Source organism: Schistocerca piceifrons, chromosome 4, assembly GCF_021461385.2.
Source record: "Schistocerca piceifrons isolate TAMUIC-IGC-003096 chromosome 4, iqSchPice1.1, whole genome shotgun sequence".
Classification (NCBI taxonomy): domain Eukaryota; kingdom Metazoa; phylum Arthropoda; class Insecta; order Orthoptera; family Acrididae; genus Schistocerca; species Schistocerca piceifrons.
The window spans coordinates 499182427-499198715 of NC_060141.1; the positions used below are offsets into that span (position 1 = coordinate 499182427).

General features: G+C 43.8%; 1 protein-coding gene across 3 annotated transcripts in view; it reads left to right on the forward strand.

Annotated features, from left to right (window-relative positions):
* LOC124795301 overlaps positions 1-16289 on the forward strand; it is a 558174-nt gene that overhangs the window by 340399 nt on the left and 201486 nt on the right. For all 3 annotated transcript variants that reach the window (XM_047259263.1, XM_047259265.1, XM_047259264.1), the window contains one exon: positions 1415-1562. The gene's annotated coding sequence lies outside the window, so the exon portion shown is untranslated. The remainder of the gene's footprint in view (positions 1-1414; positions 1563-16289) is intronic.

The following is a 16289-nucleotide window of genomic DNA, read 5'->3' on the forward strand; positions in this document are numbered from 1 at the left end:
TTGCAGTCAGTGCAATGTTTACAAATGCGGAGTTGGCAGATGCCCATTTGATGTATGGATTAGCACGGGGCAATAGCCGTGGCGCGGTACGTTTGTATCGAGACAGATTTCCAGAACGAAGGTATCCCGACAGGAAGACGTTCGAAGCAATTGATCGGCGTCTTAAGGAGCACGGAACATTCCAGCCTATGACTCGCGACTGGGGAAGACCTAGAACGACGAGGACACCTGCAATGGACGAGCCAATCCTTCGTGCAGTTGACGATAACCCTAGTGTCAGCGTCAGAGAAGTTGCTGCTGTACAAGGTAACGTTGACCACGTCACTGTATGGAGAGTGCTACGGGAGAACCAGTTGTTTCCGTACCATGTACAGCGTATGCAGGCACTATCAGCAGCTGATTGGCCTCCACGGGTACACTTGTGCGAATGCTTCATCCAACAATGTGTCAATCCTCATTTCAGTGCAAATGTTCTCTTTACGGATGAGGCTTCATTCCAACGTGATCAAATTGTAAATTTCCACAGTCAACATGTGTGGGCTGACGAGAATTCGCACGCAATTGTGCAATCACGTCATCAACACAGATTTTCTGTGAACGTTTGGGCAGGCATTGTTGATGATGTCTTGATTGGGCCCCATGTTCTTCCACCTACGCTCAATGGAGCACGTTATCATGATTTCATACGGGATACTCTACCTGTGCTGCTAGAACATGTGGCTTTACAAGTACGACACAACATGTGGTTCATGCACGATGGGGCTCCTGCACATTTCAGTCGAAGTGTTCGTACGCTTCTCAACAACAGATTCGGTGACCGATGGATTGGTAGAGGCGGAGCAATTGCATGGCCTCCACGCTCTCCTGACCTCAACCCGCTTGACTTTCATTTATGGGGGCATTTGAAAGCTCTTGTCTACGCAACCCCGGTACCAAATGTAGAGACACTTCGTGCTCGTATTGTGGACGGCTGTGATACAATACGCCATTCTCCAGGGCTGCATCAGCGCATCAGGGATTCCATGCGACGGAGGGTGGATGCATGTATCCTCGCTAACGGAGGACATTTTGAACATTTCCTGTAATAAAGTGTTTGAAGTCACGCTGGTACGTTCTGTTGCTGTGTGTTTCCATTCCATGATTAATGTGGTTTGAAGGGAAGTAATAAAATGAGCTCTAACATGGAAAGTAAGCGTTTCCGGACACATGTCCCATAACATATTTCCTTTCTTTGTGTGAGAGGAATGTTTCCTGAAAGTTTGGCCGTACCTTTTTGTAACACCCTGTATATATGGGCGATTCAAAGTTTTGTGCTGTTTGCTTAGTTATCCAACGTGCCAGTAGTGATAGTATAACTGTACTAAAGGAGCTATTTGTGTTTAATTATGCATTGATTTTATTTTCTCTGTTCCAGGATATTTATTTTGGGACGCCACACCACCTCGAATATATTTCTTGCATCCTCCAGAGCAGTGCTGGACTTCGCTGACTGGAATCACTTGTAGCTGGTGTGTTATCTCTTAGTCAGTGCTCAAGAACAACTTCGGATAGACTCACTATAGGTGAGTACCGCAGGTAACACCTATTTTTCTTTCTCTTTTGTTTCTGCACAATACTTTCAGATATGTCGCTGTGGTACAAACTGTGACGTGCTGGTTCAAAATGGCTCTGAGCACTATGGGACTTAACTTCTGAGGTCATCAGTCCCCTAGAACTAAAAACTACTTAAACCTAACTAACCTAAGGACATCAGAAACATCCATGCCCGAGGCAGGATTCGAACCTGCGACCGTAGCGGTCGCGCTTTCCAAACTGTAGCGCTCAGAACCGCTCGGCCACTCCGGCCGGCTGACGTCCTGGAACAGTATTTTTTTTTCGTTTTTATTTGATGTTTCTGTGTTTGACGGCAAAAGAAAATACAGATACTGTACCATTTAAGACACTACTAGCTCCGCACAATACTTTTAAAAGGGCTGTTTCATATTTCTAGAAACTCGCGTGTTTTTTTGCCACTTCGCCAAAAACTTGATCGCCTTTCGTTGTATGAAATTATCTTCTGATATGCACGAGAAGGATCTAACTCTAGTACAGAGCAAGGCTAGAAAGCCTCCTTTGTCAATCTGAGCGCCATATGAACGATCGGAAGTTTCTAAGAGCATCCAGTTTCGTGATGTTTCATAAGGTCTTTCTTCCATCCCTTCGCCTTTGTCAGTGTACCATAAACAGCATTCATGAGGAGTCTTGTTACTGACAGAGCAGCAGAGAGTCAGGAAGATAGATTGCTGTATATTAATGCGCGAAGAATTCAGATAAGATAAAGAAAATCTTGCAGCACAGCTAACTTAAATAAAGATTCTCCCACAAACTGAAAAATTTTGATGAGAAACATATTGTAAGGGCCTGGGCTTATAGCCTTATGGTTGCAGGACAGCGACGCGTACAGTGCGGTGGTAAAGGCTAGTTGGCACTCTGTGCGCTAATGAAATAACATTAGCAAGACGTATACACTGAGGTGACAAAGGACATGGAATAGCGGTTGCACATGTAAAGATGACAGTAGTGTGGCGTACGCAGGGTATAAGAGGGTAGTGCACTGGTGGAGCTGTCGTTTTGCACCCAGGTGATTCGTGCGAAAAGGTGTCCCGCGTGATTATGGAATTACCAAATATTGAATGCGAAATGGTAGTTGGAGCTACACGTAGAGGACATTCCATTTCGGAAATCGCTTGGGAATTCAATATTTCGAAATGCACACTGTCAAGAGTGTGTCGAGAATACCAAATTTCATGCATTCCCAGACAATGCAGCGGCCGACGGTCTTCACTTAACGACCGAGAGCAGCGGTGTTTGCGTAGAGCCGTCAGCGCCAACACGCAAGCAACACTGCTGACCGTGTCGGCTGGATCCTGGACGATATGAAAACAGTGGCCTGGTCAGATAAGTACAGATTTCATTTGGTAAGAGCTGATGTTGGGATTCGAGTGTGATGTAGATCCCACGAAGCCATGGACCCAAGTTGTCAACGAGGCACTGTGAAAGCTGGTGGTGGTTCAATAATGGTGTAGACTGTGTTTATATGGGCTAGGACTGGGTTCTGTAGTCCGACTGAACCGGTCATTGACTGAAAAAGGTTATGTTCAGCTACTTTGAGACCATTTGCAGAAATTCATGGACTCCATATTCTCAAACAACGGTGGAATTTTATGGATAACTGTGCACCATGTCAACGGGTAATAATTGTTCGCGACTGATTTGAAGAACATTCTGAGCTATTAGAGCGATGACCTGGTTACCCAGATCGCCCGATATGAGTCCCATCAAACGTTTATGTGACATAATCCTGCACCATTAACACTTCGTGATTATGTACGGCTACAGAGATAGCATGGCTCAATATTTCTGCAGGGAACTTCCAAAGGCTTGTTGAGTGCATGCCCCCCGTTGAGTTGCTGCACTAAAAAAGGAGGGCCGACATGAAAATAGGTGGTATCCACTGGCGCTTGTCACCTCGATGCGTTTATTCGATGGAAGTGTTACAACGAGCCGGCCGAAATGGCCGAGCGGTTCCAGGCGCTACAGTCTGGAACTGCGCGACCGCTACGGTCGCAGGTTCGAATCCTGTCTCGGGCATGGATGTGTGTGATGTCCTTAGGTTGGTTAGGTTTAAGTAATTCTAAGTTCTAGGGGACTGATGACCTCAGAAGTTAAGTCTCATAGTGCTCAGAGCCATTTGAAACATGGATGTAGCATGCACTTAGTACACACTTAGCCATTCCCTTCAGTAGATTCTCCAGATTCTTGGGGCTGTTGTCTCTGTCGCGGCCACTTACATTAACACCTTAGTGCCGTGGTGGGGGTGGAGGTGAGAGGGGTGGGGGGGGGGGGGGGTAGTGGGGCAGCAGGCGTAGCTCGTACAGCGTCATCGATCACCAGATCTTCGACTGCTTGTGATAAGGGCACACTCTCTGACACCGAAGGCATGTGCCCAAGTAAACTCCAGCATCTCTGCATAGGATGCAGATGGTAGTGCAGAGTTGTAGCATGTCCCTCCGCCAGAGGTAGGCCAGCGACGCTATCTGCTCCCAAATGCATGTCGGTGGCAGCAGTCTTGAACATGCCTCCCAGATATGGCGACAGGCTGAGGGAGCGCCAAGCTCTCAGAGCCGTAGGTAGAAGTTCCAAAGACTCTGCGTCAGTGGGTGAGATGTTGGCAGTACACAGCATACATGTTTGGCAGACCAGGCAGGCAGCAATCTCGAAGACAGAAGCCATGTGCAAATGGGAGGCAGCACATTTGGGGCCTCCATCGTAGCTGGATCATTGTAACTGAAAAGTCTAAGGGTTTGGAAGCCTTAATATTTATTACTGTTTGTCTGAGGTAATGTCGTTATTTCTTGCTGTGTATGAACACAATTGTCCGCGTTTTCTCGTCTCCTCAGCATTCTTTGCCACACATCGATGTCACAACAGAAGCTTTTAGTGCTTCAGCTTTGTGCCTTTTCGCCATGTCAGCAATCTGATAGGTGTTCTTATAGAAAGTCGACTCGTCCTAGCAGCATCGTGATGTGCTGTCAGAAAATCATCTCTGCTTGTTTGTCTTCCTGATTACCACACCACATGCTGGTCTGATGTGACCTGGCTCAGCGCTTGCTGGAGAAAACTTTAAGAAATTTTTGCACTTGCCCACATGCAGCACAACAGTGTGGAAAGCTGGTTTCCTTTCAGCTCAAACAGATCAAGATAAAAGAAAATTTTCATTCAGCCAAAGGATTCTGCCGTGTTTTTCCTCTGATAAAGCTTAACCCACAGTTGACGTTGTATTCTAATGTTAGAGTGAGTGTCGTACTACATCTTGTACATCTGTCTGTTGCAGACCGTACTACGGCGTGTGCCACACGGCACATACACTGGTTAGTCAAACATTATGACCATCTATTTAATAGCGTATTGGACAGCCTTTGGAGCATAATACAGCAGTGATTCTTTGTGGATTTCCGGAGGTTTGCGGCTCCAGACGTTTAGGCACAGGTCATGCAATTCCAGTATGGGGCGGTAAGTTGTGGGCGCAGAGGTTGCACACGATAACATCCCACAAATTTTCAATTACCTTCAGTTCAGATCTGGAGAATTTGATGGCCAAGACGTAAACATTAGTTAACTATCATGTTCGTGAAACAACTGCAGCACGATTCTGGCCTATTGGCATGGAGAGTTATCCTGCTGGAAGGTGCCGTCGCTGTTGGGGAGAAATCAAGCATGGAGAGGTACAAGTGGCCCACAATAATGTTCACGTACTCAACTGTGTATACTACCACGAAGGCCGTATCCTTCCGTGGCGCTTCAAGGAGAATAAACGGTTCCAGAGTGCATTTGTTGCTGTCATACGGGGCCAGCACCGGGCATGATGATATGGGGTGCCTTTGGATACACAACCCGGTCACCTGTGGTTCGCAGAGCCGGTAATTTGGACAGTAGGCTCAGGTAAGAGAGAAGTTCGAAATATTCTCAGAATTGAATAGAAATAAGACTTACCTCAGTAAATCTTTTTTATTTTTCAGTGTACACGAAAGTGATAGTCATGGGATACCGCATAATATCATGTCGGACCTCCTGGTGCTCGGCATAGAGCAGGAACCTGATGTGACACGGAATCAACAAGTCGTTCGAAGTCCGCTGCATAAATATTGAGCTCTATAGCCGTAGATAATCGCGAAAATGTTTCCGGTGCAAGATTTTGTGCACGAACTGACCTCTCGATTATGTTCCGTAAATGTGCAATGGAATTCATTCATATCGGTCGTAGTGGATGGCCAAACCATTCTTTCCAATTGTCCAGAATTTTCTCCAAACCAGTCGCGAACAGTTGTGGCCCAGCGACATGGGGCATTGTCAACTGCAAAAATTCCATCGTTACTGGCTGCAAATAGTCTCCAGGTAGCCGAACATAACAATTTCCAGTAAATGATCGGTTCACTTTGACCAGAAAACCCAGTCCACTCCAAATAAACACATCCCACGCCATTATGGAGCCACCATCAGCTTGCATATTATATTGTTGAAAATCTGCGTCCATGGCTTCGTGGGGAGAGCGCCAGACTCGAATCGTACCATCAACTCTACTGCAATTGGCACTCACGAGCCCAGAAGCAATGTCGTACTGTTAGCAAAGGTACTCGTGTCTGTCGTTTGCTGCAATAGCCCATTAACGCCAAATTTCACCGCTCTGTCCTAATGGATACGTCCGTCGTAAGTCCCACACTGATTTCTACGGTTATTTTCTGCAGTGTTCATTGTCTGATAGCACTGGAAACTCTATTCAAACGTCGCTGCCCTCGGTCGTTAAGTGAAGGTCGTCGTCCACTGCGTTCTCCGTGGTGAGAGGTAATGACTGAAATGTGGTATTTTTGGCACACTCTTGACACTGTGGATCTCAGAATATTTGAATTCCCTAACGATTTCCGAAATGAAATGTCCCAGGCTTGTAGCTCCAACTACCCTTCCGCGTTTCAATGTCTTTTAGTTCCCGTCGTACGGCCATAACTACATCGGAAACCTTTTCACATCAGTCGCCGCAGGAGTACAAAAAAGACAGCTCCGCCAATGCACTATTCTTTTATACCTTGTGTGCGCTATACTACCGCCATCTGCATATGTGCAAATAGCTGTCCAATGACTTCGGTCACATCAGTGTAGTCTCCCTATACAGTAATGCAGTTGGTCCCGCCACGTTGCAGTGCCTTGATGCCATCTCGAAGATTGTATTCCTCCACGCCTGCAAAATCCCAACTCTCGCTGCCATTTCTTCTTTGAAGAGAATATTCGTCTACCGAGGAAATTTTTGAGCTTGGGGAAGATATGGAACTCTGATGGAGCCCATTTAGGCGAATAAATTTGGTGTAAGAACAATTTTTAACTTAGTTCAAGCATTTTTGCCGTGCAACGACTCGTGTGTGGGCGCACTGTCTTGATGAACGATGACTTTCTTCCTTATCTTTCGCTGTACTTAGTGCAGAACGTCAGCGAAATATCGTTTCGCAATTGTTTCACCAGCGGGAAAATAACTGTCAGCAGAATCCCTTTTGCATCTCAGAAAACTGACATCGTAAACTTTCCGGGCGACCATATTGTCTTTGGTGGTGGAGAATCAACGTGTTTTCCATTGCTTTGATTGTTGTCGTTTTGTCTCTGGGGTACTATAGTGTACGCAGATTGCATCTGTGATCAGAAATCACAGCAGAAAGATATTGGTGGTTGCTCCGAAAACCGGTGAAACTTTTTCTAATTTTTTTTTTCTTCTAATAATTTCCGGGTATGCAGCCGGATCCCGTCGACATTATGTTCCGTAAATGTGCAATGGAATTCATTCATATCGGTCGTTCTGGATGGCCAAACCATTCTCTCGAATTGTCCAGAATTTATTGTCCAGAAATAATGTCGACGGGATCCGGCTGCATACCCGGAAATTATTAGAAGAAGAAATACGCCGGGAAAATTTCAGAAGTCACGGTGAAACTTTGTTCGGACGTTTCCATTGTGATGCATTTCAGATCCTACTTAAAGAATGACGGCATCCATCTACGAGATATTTTTTTTATACGCAATTCCACTGTTAAAATGTGATATGCCCGTTCAGATGACATCGCTGTAGCTTCAGAAGTTTTTGTACTTTCAGTTGGTGAACCTCCATGATCGTTTTGTCCACTTTCGCAGTAATTTCTGGGGTAGTGACACGTGATGACCGACCACTAAGCGGATCATCAACTAAGCTGTCCCCACCAAATTTAAACTCATTTGTCCATTTGTAAACAGTTGAATACGAAGGAGAAGTCCCTTCCCCAGTGTGTTCGGAAAATCGCGACGAGTTTCTAATTTTAATGCGAACTTGGTAGGTTAAGCTGTTCCGTGACCTACTGATATGCAAGTACTGGCACTGTGGCATTAGTGAGGAGTTAAGTTCAAATACCCTTACGGATGTCCAGATTTGAGGCTTCCGTGCTCCCCCTAATTCTATTAAAGCGAATACGGGCATTTTCCTTTGATATGGACCGAAGACCTCAGCAGCTTGGTCCCATAGAAAGTTACCACCATCATGTTACTTCATCATACCTCAACGTCGACCCTAATCTCTGATCTGTTTGTAGTAATCAATTAAATTTGTCTAATTTTCATTTCTTTTACGAGGTGAAATTGCCAACTGCATTGCTTTCTTCGGTTGCAAAACCAGTATTCATGAAACTGTTGAGTGCTGTCGAACATGTGACGTCGCCAGAGGGAGTAGGCTACCTCGCCACACATAGCGGTTGGACTTGGGTGGAAATGGATGACGGAGTGATGCAGTAGAACACCTTTTGTAAATGTGATCTGTTGTAAATGTAGAAGTTACAAAATTATTGTCCTCGCTGTAATCAAATAATAGCTATTTTTAGTGTTTCTTTCCTCTTGCCCTTCTTTTTTTTCGGATATATTTACTAAAGAAAACGTATTATTTACTGGTAACGACGGAATTCGAAAGCTTATACTCATTTACTTGTGACGCAATACGGTAGGTTTTTGCTGTAGGCCTACTATACTTTGCAAATAACCAGCAGAGACGAGACGAATAAATAAAATAGCAATCCTTACCTGAATGTAAACACACAACTTTTTGTCTACCACAATGAAAAATGCTGCCTGCCAGACGCAAGACTCGAGCCCTGAACTCCTCACTCTTTATGTCGCGCGCGTGGGCCCAGAGCCACACCGACGTCAATACGTCATTGTAATGATCAGATCGATAGGCTCATCCGCAGCATGTGTGGAGAGGTACATCATCTGGTAACGTCACTTGTTCAACATTTGTCATCCATTTTTGAGGTATTTCCGGACAGTTACGACCACATGTCTTATTTTAAATTTCTTGTCTCATCGTCATCTGCATAGATTGAAGGGGATCACTGCTGTCAGCTGCAGCGGGACATTACGCGGAATAACGGCGACGAGTGAAATCGTATACCGGAGCGTGCTTTAGATGTTTTATCTCGGCGTCCAGGTATTCCGGCGTACAAATCCTTTTAGCCCTGTCCACTAGACTTTTAACACACAGTTTTGCGACCGAATAACTGGAGGCCTAAGGACAACGATAGGACACAGCGCTGGAAGAACACAGTTTCTCTACCCTTCATCAAAAACGTAACGGATCAAATCGGCAAGATTTTAAGGAAACAACGTTCGACCGATTTTAAGACCAACTAAGAAAATAGGCCAAGCACTTCGTTCCGTTAAGGATAAACGTGTCCCCCCCCCTGTCTGCAAGTGGTGTATACAAGATACCGTGTATATGTGGTAGGGTCTAAATTGGAACTACAAAGAGAAGTGTGAACACACAGTTGAAGGAACGTAAAAGTCTTTGCCGTCTAGGGAAAACAGCCAAGTCATCTGTGGCGGAACATGCTCTTCAGTCGGGTAATCACGTAGTGAAATTTTCAGAAACTGAAGTTTTATGTACTATGATGAACTATTATCCACGGCTATATAGAGAAGCCATCGAAATATATAAACATGGGGATAATTTTAACAGAAAAGAAGAAGCCATGAAACTCAGTGATATATAGACTGTGGCGCTACAGAATCGATGAGAAGTTTTTATCTTTGACGTACTATGATCGATAGTTATATTTTATCCTTGACAAGGTTTATCTCTGCTGTCACGTGAAATCCAGACCACGCCCACTTTCCACAGTATTTAGGTCGCTCTTCGACGTTCGACTCGTCAGTCGGCAAGACTCAACACAATCAGGAGTACCTCCGAAGATGTCCAACGTAGCCTTGGACGAAACGTCAGGGATTGAAGAGTTCCATGGACCACCGCCACACAACCCGGAAAAATTCTCAGCAGCTTTGTTAATGGACTTACAAAATCGACCCGGCGTGCTTCTCGCTAGCTTGGCGCCCCACATTTGACTGTTTGCTAATACATGTAATGAAAGTTTTCTTTACAAAATGGCGACCATGACCAATAGCATCTGAGGATGGCTATGTAGGCAATAATTGTCATAGAATGTGACTGTATCTTACATAAAAGCAAGTTCGCCACATGTCGGTCAGAGATATGCTTCGACAAAGTCATTTTTTTCCCGAAAAGCTTAAGAAGCGATGACGGAAATTCCTTCTGCGCTTTTGCCTATGGATGAAGCAGATAGTGGTGATGACTGTGAAGTCTAAACTATAACGCACATCAATATAAGAACGAGTCGGCTACCATTTGACAGTTGTCGAGGCGTACTCGGCTGAAAGAAGCGGGAATTCAAACACTTCATGCGGCGAGGACGTGAACTCATTAATACTATGGCAAATTTTGTAAAATATAACATCCACGACTGTACCGTATGTATTTGCAGGCACGTAAAGTAAAAAAATACACTATCAAAAGACAATTTATTTTTTGCCTTTCCCTCATCATAAATGTTTGACAAAATGAGGCAAATATAAAAAAACATGCCTGGAAGAGTTAACATCAAAGTGAAGTTCATTCATTAAGAATCCAAACGATGAATCTTCTTCCGTGTGTTCTTGTGCGATTAACGAGTATACAGTTTTTATGATAGTCGGTGAAATTACCATATGTATCGTTTCAACTACTAATTTGGTTCCTGGAGGTGCGAAATGGGCTAATTTTATTGCTCTGTTAACGCTGTACATCCTAACATCTTATAGAAATAAGGCTCGTACAGACCATTTGTTAAATTTTGAATCCTTTGGGGCTGGTTGATATTGTGACCTTCATCGCACAAACAGTAGTAATCATCAACCTAAATAGTTGCTTTATACTTTTCACACAGATGAAGGTACATTACAACATATACAGATAAACGAACTTCTTTTGCCGGCCACTGTGGCAGAGCAGTTCTAGGCGCTTCAGTCCGGAACCGCGCTGCTGCTACGGTCGGAGGTTCGAATGCTGCCTCGGGCATGGATGTGTGTGATGTCCTTAGGTTGGTTAGAACTACTTAAACCTAAGTCTAGGGGACTGATGACCTCAGATGTTAAGTCCCATAGTGCTTAGAGCCATTTGAATCATTTTTGAACTTTTGAAGTACAGTCGCGTACCAACTCATGGTTTTGTGACCACGAAAAATTACGGTTATTGCCACCCTATTACAAAAACACTGTAAACCCAAGCCACAGCTCGAAGCGACGGTATTTACCTGATAGCTGGTCTCTCTTTTCTTCGTCTTTGTAACGCGTTGTGTTGGATTCTGGATCTCTCTTTGAGGAATTCTGAACACAGCTATCACTTGTACCAGTGATCACGTTTATACGGATCAAAAGTGGCTATGGAATTTTTTTGCCAGCCCAAAACTCTAATCGTGATTACCTGTGTGCCTACCTGTGACCTACCCAAGCACACTTCTGTCTCGACCCAAAACCTAGGAGTTTCCTTTTGTACCTGAACGTTAAAGTTCTCCCATCTTCGATTGGCTGATTTAGGGGTAGGGGACCAGGCAGCAAGTTCATCGGTCCCATCTAATTAGGAAAGAATGGGGAAGGAAATCGGCCGTGCACTTTCAAACGAACCATCATTTGCCTGAAGCGATTTAGGGAAATCACGGAAAACCTAAATCAGGATGGCCGGACGCGGATTTGAACCATCGTCGTCCTCCCCGTGGGAATAGATCCTCTGCAAAGGAACAGATTCGGCGATCTAGGCTCATATATCCTGCCAGGGGATGTTTTTAAACATGTTTGATACAAGACCTCAAATATTTGTATGAGAACCATTACTGAATTCATTTGTTACCGACTCCTCTCAGTTATCGTGGTAGACACCAAATGTCAAAGGCTCAACAACCATACTTCACACAGTCGTGGCGAAATTGCGCAATAGGGTTATTTATTGCCTTCTGGGAAGAAGTATTACCGAGCGTCCGTCCGAAATGACCAGTGTGTTCCCTCCCTCTCCCATCTCTTCCCCCTCCCCCCCCCCTCACTCTCTCTCTCTCTCTCTCTCTCTCTTCGATAACCATTTAGCGTAATTACCGTCGCTCCCAGGCTGTGTGTGTTCTCTGGAGATCAACGTGGGACATAAGACAGCCGCAGTCGCCCTAGTGTGATTGAGCAGCTCGCGAGGCGATGTGCAGACCGTGGCGCAGAGATAATACTACTGTACTAATTTCTCCGCCACTCTCAACTCAGACACGCGCGGTATTCATATTCCCTCTCTTTCTACCATATTCTCTGTTCATCCACATCTTATTTATTATTTCCTTCCAACATCCCTATTCTCGCTCTCCATCACAATATATTGCAATGTTCAGGAATAAAATCGGTAAAACAGAACGTTTAACATATAGGGTGCACAAAAGAAAATGAAAAATAGAGCATGACGGAGGACACTACATCCATGAAAATCTCTCAAAGACCCAGTGGTCGAAATCGCGTATTTGTGGAACTGCAGCAATAAAACAGCATACAATAAGCGACGGACGCGCACATGGAAGTTTATGCTTTTATCCTAACTTGATCGAAATAGTACCAGATATGCTTTAGAGCACAGATACTCGCTCAATTAGATTAAGTTGATTACTTGAGCCAGGCAGCACAGTTAGTGTAAACATTCAGTGCTGTTTACATTCGATGTGATTTTGTCCGTTACGTTTACTGGGTAAAGCTTGTCTGTTAAATCACTACCACTAAGAGTAATTTTCTACGGTAGTATGCTGTTCTACAGAATAGTCACTACAGCGTGGCTCAGTAATACACAATGTTTTAAATGAATTTTAGTAGTAGCTTGTTTTAATTTTTGATTTTGATTTGTGGATAAGGAAATTGTTTTTATTCTAAGTAGTAGTTTAGTATTTGAAAAAGAAAAACTAAATTAATTTTAAAAACATTCTTGGCTTCTCAAGTTACATTTATTGGAGAAAATACTAAATTTCTGTCTCTTGCTACAAAGGTGACACCGCCGAAGAAATTATAGGCACAGCTTCTCGAAAATTTCTAGCGTGTTGAAAATGATTCCTACTGGCTCAAATATTCGTATGATCAGTTTCCTGAGAGGGTCGACTGGTGTTTTCTTGGCGAAACTATTCATGAAACCCCGCACATTATGAAGGTACAAACAGCGGCTTGTTGGGTGGTACAACAAACCAGCGGTGAAAGTCCTTCTGTGGTCGTTGATTTACAGCTGAAAGAGACTTCAGCTCGCCGAAGTTAACGTGGATACGTTGGGTTGCCAGTGAGACACTCTTCATGCGGTACTACGTTGCGGCATTTTGCAGTATGCTGACACCTGCATCGTCCTCGGCAACCTAATGAGTGCTTTCTTTGTGGACAGGTGCAAGAGCAAACCTTACCTACCTCATTCCATTGCTGGTTGCTACCACGGATCCTTTCTCAGCAACGCGACAGCAAACATCAGTAGGACTTGAATGATAGTGCTCTCTTTCTGTTTGGTAATAGGGTTTGATACAGTCTTGGCAGCCTATTCTTCATTACAGTTCGTGTAGGCATACATTCTTGCTTACGAAATTAATATCCTGCCATGGCCAAATGGAATGCGTCACTCGATTATTTCACAAAGTTAATTTTAATTGTAGGTTACAACCTCAATTGTACAGAGTTATTTTTATGTACCATTCGGGTTTCAGAAGATGATTGCTCGAAAACTTTGAAACGTCCCCTTAGAAAAATTTATGATTGACTGTGCTGATAAACCTCTTACATTATTTGATTTTCAAACAGCTGAGCAGAACTGAACGTACTCAGTCATTTCGCTCTTTACTTATTCTGATCAACACTAAACTGACACACAATATTTTTAGCGCAACGCAATCTGACTTTCGATAATTCCTACAAAAGAATGGTCCCGACTGACAACAACGTATACCTTTCATGAATCACTTACGCCGGCGCTGCAGTCTGGAACCGCAAGACCGCTACGGTCGCAGGTTCGAATCCTGCCTCGGGCATGGATGTTTGTGACGTCCTTAGGTTAGTTAGGTTTCACTGGTTCTGAGTTCTAGGGGACTAATGACCTCAGCAGTTGAGTCCCGTAGTGCTCAGAGCCATTTGAACCATTTTTTTTGAATCACTTACCTCACAAAAATCTTCGTTACTCGAACTACTGCTAAACAGCGAGCGCCAAATACTGCCAGCTAAATAAAAGATTCTAACTACTGAAGACACTAACTACTGATAGGCATAGTCAGCAAATGAAAGATTTTGATAGAGAACAAACAATGTATTTACCTTAATAATGTTCCAAAGTCATCATCATCATCATCATCATCATCATATATATATATCAGTTCATGATATCCAAGATTACAAATTTACTCTTTCTGATGGACACACGTCCAGATCGTCCGCTCTCAAAATTCTGCCATTTCTCTCCCCACGTCCACCACTTCTGGCGCCTCACCTCCAACTGCGCAACACCACGCGCTGTTCACATCCAGCAGCCCAACACTACAATGGCGAATATTCCAACAATGCCAACCAGCCACAGACTGCACACAGCACAGCCAGTGATTTTCATACAGAGCGCTAGGTGACGTTACCAACATAAAAACCTAAAGAGCCTACTTACAACTTCCAGACATGTAAAAATAGACACACATCAATCAGTGGATAGAGCATAAGTCTAAGTTTTTAACTCAACTTATAGGTGCTCAATATGGGCACCGTTCGTGATGTGGCAAACGCTAACAGAATAACCTGTTCTTGCCGTGCCTACGATCCACGTGTTTGTACTTTGGATTTCTCGCTACGCGGCGCTACGTCCTCTCGTCTAGGCTGCGTCTGCTAATTCGCCGACTCGCTCCTCTGGCAGGAATGGCTGTACAGAGGACCGTTTTAAAAGATTCTCTGTGAGGCAAACATGCGTAACTTTAACATTTTTTTAAAAAGTGCTTGCAGTGAGCCTTACAGCTGGAATTTTGATAATGCATATCTAACGGTAGCAATAACCCCCCCCCCCCCCCCCCATTCTTACTAAACGACCAGAAATGTCTCAGTTCTCAGTTTAGCCGATGAGTCCGTAGATGGTGGTGTAAGGGGCGTACAGTGTAACTGGCCACGCTTTCCCATCCGAGTTTTTGCGATAATGAGGCCAGTCCGTTCTTGAACTGACTTGGTGAGCCGCCGCTTAGGAATACTTCCTACCTGACATGTAGAGATGCTCTCGTAGCTGTATGTCCCGTTGCAGAGCCGTCTGATCCTGAAAGTGCAATGTTACTGTCTATATTTTACGTGATGAAGTGGGAAGAAATTTTTTGTGCAAATAATATTTATATGGGATGCCATTGTAGTGCGTGCGTTTGTTTAAGAAACACCCTAAAATGAACTTGGTCACACTGATTATAAGCTGACTGTTAACGACACGAGAACATGGTCTTCCGCATGACTAGATCAAAAGCCATCCTATTGACGACTGCCGACTATGGAACATAGTCTGACACTTTAGCGTACACTCGTTACAGTTCGTATAAGATCGTAAACTTCGATTATGCCAAAGTTATTCATTTGTTTATTAGTATCAACGTTTCCTGGCCATGTAAAATCACTGAAAGGTGGTATTTATGACCAATAGACTCCTCCTGTGTCTGAGTGACAAAAGGTAACTTTTGTTAGCAAATATCTGTTAATAACAATTACTTGATTCGCGCCTGAATAAATGTATTTTCCCTACGTATTTGTTTACTGAAGTCAAGCGCAATTTCTGCATCGGCTCCTCATCTCGCTGGCTCAGCGCTGATACACTCACTTCACATATGTGAAATAGCAAAACTGGAAATAAATTGAAATGCTCTTATCTGCAAATAAGAGGTATCTAACATGGTGTAGTCTTCCTGCGTGGAAAATATCAGGGTAGGTTTCGACATGTCGGATTGGACCATTCCCTTGTCAGTAAAGTGTTTCGACAGTTGTGATGTTGTATAACGCCAATTTTCACGAATTCGGTCGTCAGTTTTCTGTTTCTGTTTGTTGTTAATTATGAAGAAACTGCCATTTCTCTCATCTCCATAAATATTCTGCGCTCCACTTTTAATTAGCTGACATAATGGACAAACGACATCTCCACTCATGTGTGATCCGCATACAGCACATCTATATAAATAAAAATGTAAATGTTCAAAATCGTGTATCTCTGAAAGTTTTTGACTGACTGCTTTGAAATTTTGACACAATGTTACATTTTAATATAGGTGTGTTTGTATGTACCTATTTCTTTAATATGTATATACAGGGTGTTACAAAAAGGTACAGACAAACTTTCAGGAAACATTCCTCACACACAAATAGAGAAAAGA